Genomic DNA, 14,595 nt, shown 5'->3' with positions numbered 1-14,595 from the left:
ATAAAAGAATAACAAATGAATGACAACAATGATGAAAATTAAAACATAATTTAATTTAGGGTAAACTGTCATTTAGCTTTGAGATTTAAGTGAAACTTATAATTTAGTTTTGTATTTTTATAACTCACTTATTAAGTTGCTGATATTTTTAATAAACTTATAAATTAATTTTTATTATTAGAATTACCATTAATTTTTCATTAATTTTAAAAAAATATCAAAATATTCTTTACTATATTTTTAATATGAGACAATTAAGATCCTAAAATATAGCGAAACCTATAGTTTAATGCTTAGATTTAATATATATATATATATATATATATATATATTAATTCATCCCTATATTTTTATAAATTGATCCTTAAATTTATAATTATTTAAAAATAAGCTTTTATATGCTTACAATTTGATCCCTAAATATCATAAATATTTATGAATAAGTATTATATTTTTACAAATTAATTCTTAAATATTATTATTTACAAAAAAAGTCTTCATATTTTGACAAATTATCCCTAAATATTATAATTATTTAAGAATAAACCCCTAAACTTTTAAAAGATTGTCCCTAAATATTATAACTATTTATAATTATAATTTACCCTTTAATTTTTAATGTTCATAATTAATCATTTAAGCATATATAAAATACAATAAATTATTGTTTTAAAATTGATATATATACATATATTAAAGCTAAAGGAATAAAAAAAGGAGGCCTTCTTTTGTTTAGCATTCTTATTTAGAAGTTTTGAGTTTTTTTTTTGTTTTTTTATATTTTAATTGGATCAATTAATATATTTTATAAATTTGAAAAATATTTTTTTATATCATTATTAATTATGACATTAAAAATATAATTATATTAATTATGTTTGTTGTATATTACTATTTTTTTATTTTATTACTATTAATATTTTATATAATTGTTAATTATAACATTGGAAACATAATTATATTAATTATAATATTCATTACATATTTCTTTATTTTTTTACATTTTATTTATATTTTATTTTGCAGTTTTTATAAAATTCTTAAAGATTTTTTTACTTTTTAAATTTTGTTCTTATTTTTATTAATATAATTAAAATAGAGTAAATAAATTAATGTTAAATATCGTAAAAACCAAGATAAATGATAGGCATCTTTATGAGTTTTTTTTATTGATTAATGTTACGTTTTTTTAAAGTATTTTGCAAATTTAATATTTTAAAATTTTACTTATTACATTATTTATAATACTTTGAGAATAAATTTAGATTTAATATAATAATTTTTAATAACAATAGTAATATATATATATATATATATATATATAACTGTATTTCATTTGAATGGATTAATTTTTTTATTTATATTATATTTTCTTTTGACATTGAACTTAAAGAATTTTCTTTTTTATAATTAAAGTTAATATTTTTTATAAAAATTATTATTTCAAATGATTATTGTATGAATGGAATTTTCTAATTGCAAATTATTACAAATATTTTTCATTAATTTTTTTTTTGATAAAATAGTATCACAATATAAAACTATGAATATATCTCAAATTTTCTGTCCAAGGAATGAACTGCAATACAGCTATAGAAGGAGAATGGGTACAATTTGCATTTATACCAAAGCAAATGCATTAATAAAAATAAAAAAAATAATAAAATGAAAGATAAAACTTAAAATATGTGAAAAAAATAGAATTGAGAAGCAAATAACCTTTGATCATTTCAAAGTAAATGGAGAGATAATAAAGTGCCTAATAAACATACTATAGTACATATTTAATGAAACTGCCTATATTTTTTAATGTCTAATTATATTAATATTTAGCTTTAATAATATATATTCATTAAAATATAAGATAAAATTATTTTTTTTAAAAAAATTATTCATATAATTTTTATAATTATCCGTGCGCAACATGGAAATTCAACTAATTTACCTCTTTTAAATTTAAAATATTATAATAAAATTACTCTCTTATATTAATAAACTAACAGAATATGCATACTATGTACAGTAGTGTGTATATATATATACAGAGAAAGAGAGAGAGTTCATATAAGATTTAGTTAGACAGTTGGGCCATTAAACTATTATTAATTGAAAAAAAAAAGTTTTGGTTTTGACATATTCTTTAATTAAAAAAATTAATAATTTAATCATAATTTAAAAAAATTGTATAATTAATTAATAAAAAATAAAAAGAATTTAATAAAATTACTTGGCATATATATATATATATATATATATAATTTTTCTAAATAATAATAAGCAATACAACATAATTAATATTAGTAAAAGTAATAATATTAATTATTTATTAATTATATTATAAAAAAATATAAAAAATAATGAAAATTAAATATTAATATAAATTTTTTGTTTACCATAACTATAAAATAAATTTATTTATTTTTCCATAATTCATTTTATACATAGCATTAATATATATATATATATATATATATATATATATATATATATATATATATATATAATTGAAAATATGTCTTTATTAAATATGAATTAAAATAAAATAAATAAAAATAAAATAATATTAAAATAAATTAAAATTTATTAAATATATAAAGATGAGAGAGAGGGCAAAATATTTAACTCCATATAACTATTTTTATAGTATAATTTTAAACTATTTTATTAATTTTAAGATATATAATTATTAAATTTTTATAATTAAATAAAATAATTTAAAATTTAAAATTGATTAAATAAAAAATTTATAAAATTATTAAAATATATCTAATATTTTTAATTAGCTAATCATGAAAATTGTGGTAACAATGATAATAATAAAGATATTTAAAAGGAAATTAATATGGTAAGTATCTTGCGACAAAACTAAAAGAAAATATGTTCATATGGCAAGATCTTCTTTTATTTAATTTTCATATTGGATATTTCAATCGAAACCTAATGTCTTATCTTATGTATAAAAATTAGAGGATATAACTTTTTATTAACTAAAGGCATAAATTAACCCTCAACCTTTACTTAAAAAGGTATATGAATTTACTATAAGTGGATATAGAAAAAGACGTTCCATCTCATTATAGAAAATGATTTTTTTAATAAATCTAATTCATCATAGAAAAAAAATATAATATATATGGTGTGATTTATATATTAAATGCATAAAATTTACATTATTATATCTTAAATCTATAATAAATTAGGTTTAGAGAAAAAAAAAAAAAACTTTCTTATGATGGGTCAACCGAGTTCATCCATGATGGGTCAATGCAGTTTAGGTCCATATCAATGGATATGGATTTATTATACAATAATTGAGGTTAGAGTATAATTATTTGATAAAGACCCTAAAGACTATTGATTGAATAAAAATTGAAAAAAAAAATAAAAAATAAAAAAATAAAAGAAAACAAGTAAAAGACCGCAGAGAAAAATGATTTTTTTCCTTTATCTTTTATTTGTAACTTTGCCTCAAGAAAATCAAGGCTATATAGCAAGAAAGCAATATCATGTGGAATTTTGGTGTTCAAGCTATTTATTGGTGGCCCTATTTCTCTCTATTAATTTCTTGGAGTAATTTTTTGTGATTTTTCTACAAACTAGGTATATTTAGATTGTGGAATTACAAGTAAAATTCATTTTTAATGTGATTATGCATCTACAAGTGACTTGAGAATGGTTTTATGGGTTTATGCATGTTCATGTGTCAAGATCCATGATGTTCTATTTTTTTAACATTGGCTTCAGAGCTTAATTGCTAATTTTCTAGTATTTATGACATATTAGCATGTAAAAAATGTGTTGCGTGATTTTTGGATGATTTGCCATTAAAATAGCACAATTTTGCAAATATAAAACATATTCAGGGTGCGTACTTTGAAGCATTATATCTCTTTTTACACAATTTTTTTTTAAGTAAATTAGACATCACAGAAAGAAGATATAACAAGTTTTCCAACGGTATAAAGCATGAATTTTTAAAGTTAAAATGAAGTAATGGTTATTCAAAGCTTAGGAAAAATTTGCCCGAACCTTATAAACTAGAAGTAGAAGATGTCTTTGTGTGCCTTGTTCCAGTTGGCAGCATTGTGTTAGGAGTGTCCAATTACCATATCTGAGCCTTTGTTTCTAGAAATTGAGCACACCAAATGGTTTAAAAGACTCAAAATTCATTGAAAAAGTTGGAGGGCATCGAATCCCCCGAAGGTAGGGCGCGAGAGTGGGCATGTGCTGCGCATTGGCCAGAGGAACAAATGCGTGCTTAAGGCTTGGGCGTGCACATAATGAGTATTATGACTGGGCCTCATGTGCACATTTGGGCCAAGGCTTGGCGTATAACGTGCTTGGGCCTAAGCTTAGTGTGCGCAAACTGGGCCTGGAGCCAATGCATATATCTAGCCTGTTTTTTCAAGCCAATCTAGAGTAAGGTGCATGTAGTTTAGGTCAAATTAGACCCAATCTAGCCTTTTTTTTTAAAAGCCAAATGCACTCAAGGGTGCACGTGGGTGCGTAGAGTGTTCCAAGATGGATATTTTCATTGGAAAATTTCAAAAAGATTCAAAATTATTTTTAAAATTATTGGTGACTAATGAATATTTTAGGTAATAAAAATTAAATAATAAAATAAATGGAAAATTGCCAAAAAAATCTTAAATTTTCAAGATTTTTACAATTACATCCCATTTTTTTTAATGATTATACCCTAACCTATTAGATGTGATTTAATTGCATCATATTGTCAAAAAATCTGTTAAACTTAACAGAGTATATCATTTTAACGATGCCTAATCAACATTAGTCCAAGCTTCTACCAGGAAGCATAATAATTGTATTCTGACCCTTTAGGATGGGAATGGCAACTTGGTCGACGGCCAGAATCGTATGGGTAGTCTTGTTTACTCATATTTTGAGCAGCTATTTAGTTATTCTAAGCAAGGTGGAGATTAGAGCCTAGAGCCATGAGCCATGATTTGACCTTCAGCACCAAGGTGGAGACCTAGACTACACTACTCTTTTAGTTTTCCTCCTTTGGCATCATTAGAAGAGCAAAAATTGGTTTTTCTTTGATCGTCAGGATATTCTTTTTAACCAAATCATCTAGGACACTACTAATCATTTTGATGACTTCATGGAAGCTCAAAACAGTATACAATCAGATTCCATCCCTTTCCCTAACAAAGATAATGGTAATTATGCTTAAAATTGGTTGTCTCCTTCCAAGGATGAAATCAAAATTAAATTTTGATGTAGCTGTTAACAATAGGAGATGGGAGGGCTCATGTGTGGCCATTGCCATGAATTACCTAGGCCATCCTTATAGTTGAAATTGTCATAAGTTTAAGAATATGTCAGGCTTGCTAACCTTGGAGGCTCTAGCTTGCCGTGAATCAATTTTGCTTGCAAGAGTTAACGGTTTCAAGAAGATTGTCTGTGAAGGAGACTCGCAAATTTTGATCAATGTTCTTAATAGAGGCATTATTCCTTTGAGCATAAAAGGTGTTGTTGAAGTATCAAGCTCTTAGCTTCTTCTCTTCAGAAGGTCTCTTTCTCCTTTGCAAGGAGGAATTGTAATGAAGCAGCTCACATACTTGCTAGTTGAATTCTACAAGACTCGTCCTTTATGCTTAATGTCACGACCCAAATTCTGGGCCGGACAGGTACTAGGACTTGAGTAGGCATATGGCCCCCAAAGTCGATAGTAAGCCTAACTATTCTCTAGCACAACCTCAAAGCCCATATTCAAGTCCATTTTTAAGAAATCAATCGAACAAAATCCGACCCTAAACTGGACTACCCAACGGGGAGTTTTTGGCTCACCCGATCTGTGATCACAAAATAAAATTATTTGGGGAGCTCAGCTCACCCTTACAATCATCAACAACTCAATATGATCACTGGGAACTCGGCTCCCTCATCCGCATAACCCATTCAATCCACAAATCCACATACACAAAATCAATAAGTTACAGATTTCAAATAATAATATATTACAATTCCAAGTCAAATAAAATATCTTCTAACATATGCGGAGTTTTAGAACTTTCAAAATTTACAACACAAACACAAATAGAGCAACTAAAAGACCTGTGAGGTAGGAAGCAAGTTAAACACAAGTAAGAGTCCTCCTGTAGCCTGAAAAAATGGGTGAACAGGAGTGAACGTTCGATTCATAGAGTAAGATATTGATTTTTACAAATAATTTTTATAACTACCTAAGTCTAGTGCATTCCTAAGAATGAATACAACACCTTCACACAGTTTAGATAGGTCAAGCCATACTCACATCAAAAGCAATCTGGAACACTCACACACCCATGTGTCAAACCATACTCACACACACACATATATATATATGGGGGCGGATCCCCTATACAGCTCTCTTAGTTCCAACCTCTGCCAGCTAGATAAACTCAAAGTCGGACCTTCTCTTAATATTCAAAAGCGAGGGCTAGCGAGATCAACTCAAAGCCGTGCCTACCTCGACTTTTTCATAATAAGGATTGGGTCCTAGCGAGTCAAGCTCCAATCACGTCTGCATGTTCCATCCATATCCATATACACAACTCATACACACCAACTCACACACAGAGCTTTAGATCGCCATAAAGCAACAATCACAACAACATCATCAAATAAAAATGCAATACAAGGCGTACGTAGCAAATAACTATGTACATATATCTATAAGTGATGCATGAATATGCCTTGAATACATAATAATATTAAAAAGTAAAATCAATATCTACTCACAGTACTTCACAAATCACTACGGCAGTTAGGCAGAGGAAGAAGGCTGACCCGACTCACCTAAACAATTACATTACAAACTGATCAATATTTACTTAAAACAAAACTTTGAAGAATCAAAGGATATCCTAAGTTTTATTGAAAATCCGACATAGTTTCCCTTATACCTAGGACTTACCTAACCTGCAAAATAATCCAAATAACATTTTTAAAACACATCTCCCATATCCAAATATCATCAACATCATATGGCCCCTCCTAGGCCATCCAAAACAGTCAATACTCACAAACTTGAAAAATTACATTTTAGTCCTTGAAACTAACATTCTTCAACAATTATTCAAACAAGCTCTAAAAATTCTAAAATTTTGCTCCGCGGTCTTTAGCAATATTATAAAGTTAATGTAAAAGGAATTATAATTTTTTAGTTATCCACGGATATTTTATGGATTTTTATTCTGAAACCGGCATTACGAAATTAAAGAAACTTGGAGTTCGGGTTTACCTACGTCAATTCTAATGCTTGGAACGCATCCGGGGCTTCTGAAAATGGTGGAGTAGACTATAAATTTGACCCGATTCTAAAGCGGCTTTGACGGCCTATCTGCTCGGTCCGAAATTACAGATCCAGGAGACGGTCGAATTTTCACGAAATGAAAGTACCTACGCAAAGCCCACAACACTAGGGTTTAGAATAAATTGTTACAAAATTAAATAAGCTCATTTGAAGTTCGGAAAAACACTATGAAATTCATGGGACCCATCGAATTTTTGGTATCCAAAAATTTTGAAATTTATATTGCCGCAAAGCTCTCATCGTGTGGAGAATGTTGGTACTCTCAGAATCTCCATGGGGTCCTCGATTTGGGAGAAATTTAGCCCAGAAATCAAAATGGGCTAAAACTTTTCGAGCTAAAATTGGACAAACCGCTTTATGAAAATTTATGATCATGGTGTCCATGGAAAGCTCTCGAGGTGTAGGTGAGATTTGGGACAAGACTCGGTCTAATTGGTGGTTGGATTAGCCTGATTTTGGCTAAGATGCTAAATAGTCACGCGTGCATGTAAGGGACTTCTAGCGCATTTTTCAGGCGTTCCAGAAGGTGGTTGGCGGCGAGGGAGGGCTCAGGCTGGTTACAGGTGAGTGGGGGAGGGTGGGGAGGTGGCTGGCTGGCGAGAGAGGAGAGAGGAGAGAGAAAACTTTAAGAAGAGAAAAGGTGTTGGGCACGCGGGGAGGAAGAAAGAAAAAGGGGTTGGGCTGATTCGATTCGATCGGTCCAATTTAGCTCAGTTTGATTTGGTCAGTTCGATTCAGAATACCCAAAATTAAATTTTTACTCTGCCATGTGACAAAAAATGAGGCCCAAAAATTTTCAAAAAATTCTAGAAAACTTAAAAAAATATGTAGAGTCTAAATATGATTTTTAATTTGCCACGTAGTCTTTAAATTCATTTTTTAAAAATTAATGAAATTTATTATTTTACAAAATCAAACCCGATTTTTAAAATTAAAAAAAAATCCAAACAAATTTTCATAATATTTAATATAATAAAATAATAATATTTACATACAAAATAATTATTTAAAAATTAGGAGTATTATATTCTTTCCCTTTTGCAGAAAATTCATCCTTGAATTTTAGATAAGGCAGAATAAAATTACAAGATTACATATTAAATAGATACGGGTACTTACTACGCATATCCCGCTCTGACTCCTAAGTACACTCTTCCATCGATTAGCTCCTCCAAAAAACCTTAACCGTAGGGATCTACTTTGACTTTAATTGCCTCATCTGATAGTCCACTATGGCTACTGGTCGTTCCCCGAAAGTCAAGTCTTCATTTAATTCTACAGTATCAAGTTACAGCACATGGGAAGGATCAGGTATGTACTTCTTAAGCATGAAAATGTGAAACACTGGGTGGACATGAGAAAGGCTTGGTGGTAACTCCAATTGATAGGCCACTGCTCCAACTTTATCAGTAATCTCAAAAGGCCTTATGTATCGAGGTGCGAGCTTACCCTTCTTCCATAATCTCATAACTCCCTTCATCGGAGAGACCTTTAAGAATACATAATCGCCCACTACATACTCTGCATCCTTTCGCCTAGGATCTATATAGCTCTTCTGTCTGCTGAAGGCAGCTTTCAAATGTTCCTTGATCCTAAGAATCATCTCTAAGGTGTATTGCACTAGGTCTATATCATGCATTTTTGCTTCTCCCACTTCTGTCCAACATTGGGGGAATCTACATTTTCTGTGATACAGTGCCTCATAGGGTGCCATCCCAATGTTGGAGTGATAATTTTTATTGTAGGTAAACTCTACTAAGGGCAGCCGATTATCCCATTGTCCCCCAAAGTCCAGGACACACATACGAAGCATATCTTTTAGCGTCTGAATTGTCCTTTTAGACTATCCATCTGTTTGAGGGTGGAAGGCTGTACTAAAGTTTAACTATGTGCCAAGTGCCTTCTGTAGCTTTCTTAAAAATTGAAAAGTGAACTGGGGTCCATTGTCAGATATTATGCAAAAAGAAACTCCATGTAATCTGACTATTTTACGAATATAGAGCCTAGCATATTGGGCAATAGAGTAAGAGGTTCGTACAGGTGAGAAATGAGCTGATTTGGTCAAACGATCCACTATCACCCATATTGAGTCATATCCACGTGTGGTACAAGGCAACCTAGTCACTAAATCCATGGTAATTATTTCCATTTCCACTCCTGAATGGGAATCTCTTGCAACTTTCCTGATGGCCTCTGATGCTCAAACTTCACCTTCTGACAAGTCAAGCACTTGGACACAAAACCTGCTATGTCTCTCTTTATGCCATTCCACCAGTACCTATCCTTCACATCATGGTACATCTTGGTGGAATCTGGGTAGACATTATAGGGTGTATAGTGCGCTTCAAGCATGATCTTAGCTCTAAGGTTGTCCATATCTGGCACGTATTTTGTAGTCTTGTATAAGGGCACCATCTGCACCAAACCCGAATTCACAATCATCTCTCTGTTGTACCCTTTCTACAATTCTCATTTTGTGGGTCTCTGTGTTAAGAAACTCTAATTTTGTCCCGCAGGTCTGACCTTACTCTAAAATGTGCTAACAGAGCACCTTTATCTAATATAACCCAGACCAGTCCATTATCCATCAATTCATGCAACTCCTAGATCAATGGCCTCCTTTCTGTTGATATATGCGCTAAATTGCCTGACGATTTTCTACTTAAAGCATCTGCCACTACATTTTCCTTCCCGGGATGGTACTAAATGGTGCAGTCATAATCCTTCAGAAGTTTCATCAATCTCCTCTGCCTTAGATTTAAGTCTCTTTGCTGAAAAATACACTTTAGGCTTTTGTGGTCAGTGTATACCTCACATACTTCACCATAGAGATAGTGCCTTCAAATCTTTAACGCAAACACTATAGTCGCCATCTCTAGATCATGAATGGGGTAGTTTTGCTCATGCCTCTTTAGTTATTTAGAAGCATAGGCCACTATTTTTTCATGCTGCATTAAAACACACCCCAACCTAACTCTAAAAGCATTACAGTACACTGTATATCCTTCTCTACTTACAGGTAACGTCAACACAAGGGCTGTAGTTAAACATTCCTTAAGCTTCTGGAAGCTTTCCTCACATTCGTCTGACCAAAAGAACGAAACATTCTTTCGAGTTAACTTGGTTAGGGGAGCTACTATCCTAGGGAAATTCTGCACAAAGTGCTTGTAATAGCCTACCAGACCTAGAAAACTCTGCACCTCAGTTACTATTGTGGGCCTAAGCCAGTCAGTTACTATCTCAATTTTCTTGGGATTCACTTGAATACCTTCACTAGAAACCTCATGTCTTAAGAATGAGATGTTCTCCAGCCAAAATTCACATTTTGAAAATTTAGCACACAACTGGTGCTCCCTTAAAGTCTACAACACCATTCTGAGATGCTAAACATGCTTTTCTTCGGTGCGGGAATGCACTAAAATGTCATCTATAAATACAATGACAAAACGATCTAGGAATGGCCTAAACAACCTGTTCATTAAGTCCATGAAGGCTGCTGGTGCATTAGTGAATCCAAAAGACATCACCAGGAACTCATAATGATCATACCTAGTCCTAAACACTATTTTTGGCACATCCTCACTTCGAATTCTCAGCTGGTGATAACCTGATCACAGGTCTATTTTGGAAAAGTATCTCGCTCCTTGTAGTTGGTCATCAATCCAAGGAAGTGAATACTTATTCTTAATTGTCACCTTATTTAACTGCCTGTAGTCTATGCACAATCTCAAAAATCCATCTTTTTTCCTCACAAATAAAATAGGAGCACCCCAGGGTGAAGTACTTAGATGGATGAAACCCTTGTCCAAAAGCTATTGTGGTTGCTCTTTTAGTTCCTTCAACTTTGCTGGTGCCATCTTGTAAGGTGGCATAGAGATGGGGTTACTACCTAGCACAATGTCTATACAGAATTCTATTTTCCTTTCTGGTGGCAACCCTGGAAGCTCCTCTTAAAATACATCAATGAATTCTTTGACCACAGGAACATCTTCCATATTTATTCCTTCAGTAGATGTGTCCCTTACTAGTGCTAAATATCCCTGACATCCATGCCTCAACATCTTCTTGGTGCTAATAGCCACATTTCTGTCACCATTGAAGCTAAATTCTTTTATTCTAGGTATATAGAAATACACCTTTTTTATTTCTGCAATCTATAGTGGCATAATGAGTTGACGGCCAATCCATCCCCAAGATCATATTAAAATCCATCACTGGTAAAGGAATCAAATCTGCCGGGAGGATCTTTCCATCCACTACCACTGGGCTACCTGAAAAAACCATGTCTACATCTATATTGTCACTAAGTGGGGTAGCTACAGACAAAGAACACTTTAAAGCTGAAGGATTCCTACCTAACCTCAGGGCAAAAACAGGGAAAACAAATGAGTGCGTAGCACCTGAATATATCAAAACACGTGCCTCAAAGGAACAAACTGGAAGAATACCTGCCACAACTGCATTTAAAGCCTGAGCATCCCGGTGGTTCAAGGTGAAAACCTGAGCTTGACCCCTACCTTGAGCTGCGAAACCTTGAAGTTGACTCCTACCTCCAAATCTACCTCTAAATCCACGTCCTCCCTATCCACGGCCCTGTTGGCCATTGTACTGACTGCCTACCATGCTGGATGTGCCAGGATGTATCTTATAGGGCATATTACCAACAGAACCTTGTAACCCCATCAAGTGCTCACTGAACATGGGATATTCCCTGGCAAAGTGGCCTTGTTAGCCACATTTGAAGCATCTACCAGAGCCCATCAAATAAGGCCCCGGGTGTGATCTGCCACATTGTGTGTGTTATGCACTGCGAAAGTGTGTAAACTGTAAAGAAATAAAACAAATACATAAAATACCAATATTTACGTGGTTCACCCTCTTCACATAGGGCTACATCCACGGGCATGCCATATTCCACTATCAACAATAATAAATCATTAATTACAAGCTCAAAACTATACTACCCATAAACCCAATTACACCCAAGAGAACCCATACTACATAACCGCTTATAGTAAATATATTAGTTAGTCCCTCTCAGTCTCCTCTAGATATAACTCAATATATTTACTATTACAACACTACATCTCAAAGGGTTTCTTTAATTATATGAGCAAGAGCCCTCTCACCAATGGACAAGAATCCCTTCCTCTTGAATTCTATGTCCTTACTCCACCTTAGGCCGAAGCCTTTCTCCACTGCAATGGGCAAGTGTCCCTTATCAATGGGCAAGTGTCCCTTATCAATGGGCAGAGCCAAATCCTCAGCAATTGAAAAGGCCCCTCTCTACAATGGGTAACAGCCTCACTCCATGAGCTGAAAGTCGAATAACCCTTTCCACCATTCTCCTATTTATAGTGTTAATTCTCTCAATCCTAATTTGATTAGGAGTCCCACTCAATTTAGGAATAACACTAAAATAAGAGTTCTACTTTATAAAGAAAATATTCTTTTATCCTATTAAGGAATATTTCTCCCACTCAAATTAGGAAAAGGTCTCTCCAAATCCCACTAGGATTTTGAGTCATAATTCTAACAGTGTGCATGGTGCCAAGGAGGACCCTGAACCAGATTCAGAACTTTGACCACTGCTTGAACCATAACCTGGACTTAATCCTCTGGTTCTATATTTGTGGCTTGCTTTCTTATTCCCTTTAATCTTTTCGCTATGGTGGCTTTGGCTGCCACCCATGGTGTGCATTGTAGGAAACTGGATGACCCTTCAACCCTATTTTTCTTTGCTCTGTTCCCATCATCTCCTATGTAGCTAATTTCAATTTGCCTGGCCCTATCCACTACTACATCAAAGGGTTGATCTGACAACATAGCCAGATTTGCATACTTTCTATCCAGCCCCTTCAGAAACCTCTTCACTTTCATACTTTCTGTAGCCACTGCTGTTAGGGCATACTTGCTCAGCTCTAGGAATTCAGAAGCATACTCATCTATAGATCTACCATTCTATCTTAAGGCCTCAAAGGCCCATTGCTTTTGATCTTTAAACTCTCTGGTACAAATATGTTGATGAATAGCTTAACAAACTATGTCCATGATAGCCCCTCAATGCGAGGAAGCACATAATCTAACATCCACTGCACGAGCCTCAATACATGCTGCCCACATTTTATTAATCTCCTATCAATTAATTGCAGCTCCATCATTGCCTGTCTGTAGGAGTCCAAAAACCGGTAGACATCATCCATAGTGTTATAAGTACCCGCCACCAATTTCTTAAAATTTACAATTTGGTTATACGGTTCCACTCTTTGTACTGTGGGCTGCTACTGTTTTGGAGGGTGGACCATATACTGTGCCATCATATCAATGGTCCTCTGTAGACTAGCTAAAGTAGCTGCCATTGAATCCATAGGACCCTGGGCCATAAAAGACTATTCCTGAACTGGTGGCTGCTACTCTTTTACTTGAGCAGCTCTAGGTCTCCTGCCCCATTTCCTTGGGGCAGGCGCTTCATCTTATGCCGATACTTTATCCAGCACTTCCCATTCTGGCGTTGTGGCAGCCTTTCTACTTTTACGCATTTTCATGAAATTCAGTAGTATTAGCCCACAAAATCCAAAATAACATGCTAAACATCTCTACAAACTCATAATCACACATAGGTATATGAAGTAGAAACTAGATGTAAGGATGACAGTGTAAGGGCGAACATGGATCCTATACTCCGTATGTGACTCCTAGCTAGACTCTTCTTAAGGCCTTAGACATATATTTCCCATAAATCTAGAGCCTAGGCTCTGATATCAACTTTGTTATGATCCAAATTCTAAGCCGGACTGACACAAGGACTAGGGTCGATATAAGGCCCTCAAAGCCCTTAGTAAGCCTAACTATTCTCTAGCTCAACCTCAAAGCCCATATTCAAGTCCATTTTCAAGAAATCAATCGGACAAAATTCGACCATAAACTGGACTACCCAACAGGGAATTTTTTGCTCACCCGACCTATTATCACAAAATAAAATCATTTAGGGAGCTCAACTCACCTTTACAATCATTAACAACTCAATATGATCACTGGGAGCTCAGCTCCCTCATCCACATAACCCATTCAATCCACAAATCCACATATACAAAATCAATAAGTTACAGATTTTAAACAATAATCTATTACAGTCCCAAGTCAAATAAAATATCTTCTAACACATGCGGAGTTTTAGAACTTTCAAAATTTACAACACAAACATAGATAGAACAACTAAGAGACCTGTGAGGTAGGAAGCAGGTTAAATATAAGTAAGAGTCCTCCTGTAGCCT

Source organism: Hevea brasiliensis, chromosome 14 (assembly GCF_030052815.1).
Source record: "Hevea brasiliensis isolate MT/VB/25A 57/8 chromosome 14, ASM3005281v1, whole genome shotgun sequence".
Taxonomy (NCBI): domain Eukaryota; kingdom Viridiplantae; phylum Streptophyta; class Magnoliopsida; order Malpighiales; family Euphorbiaceae; genus Hevea; species Hevea brasiliensis.
This window is presented reverse-complemented; position numbering follows the sequence as displayed.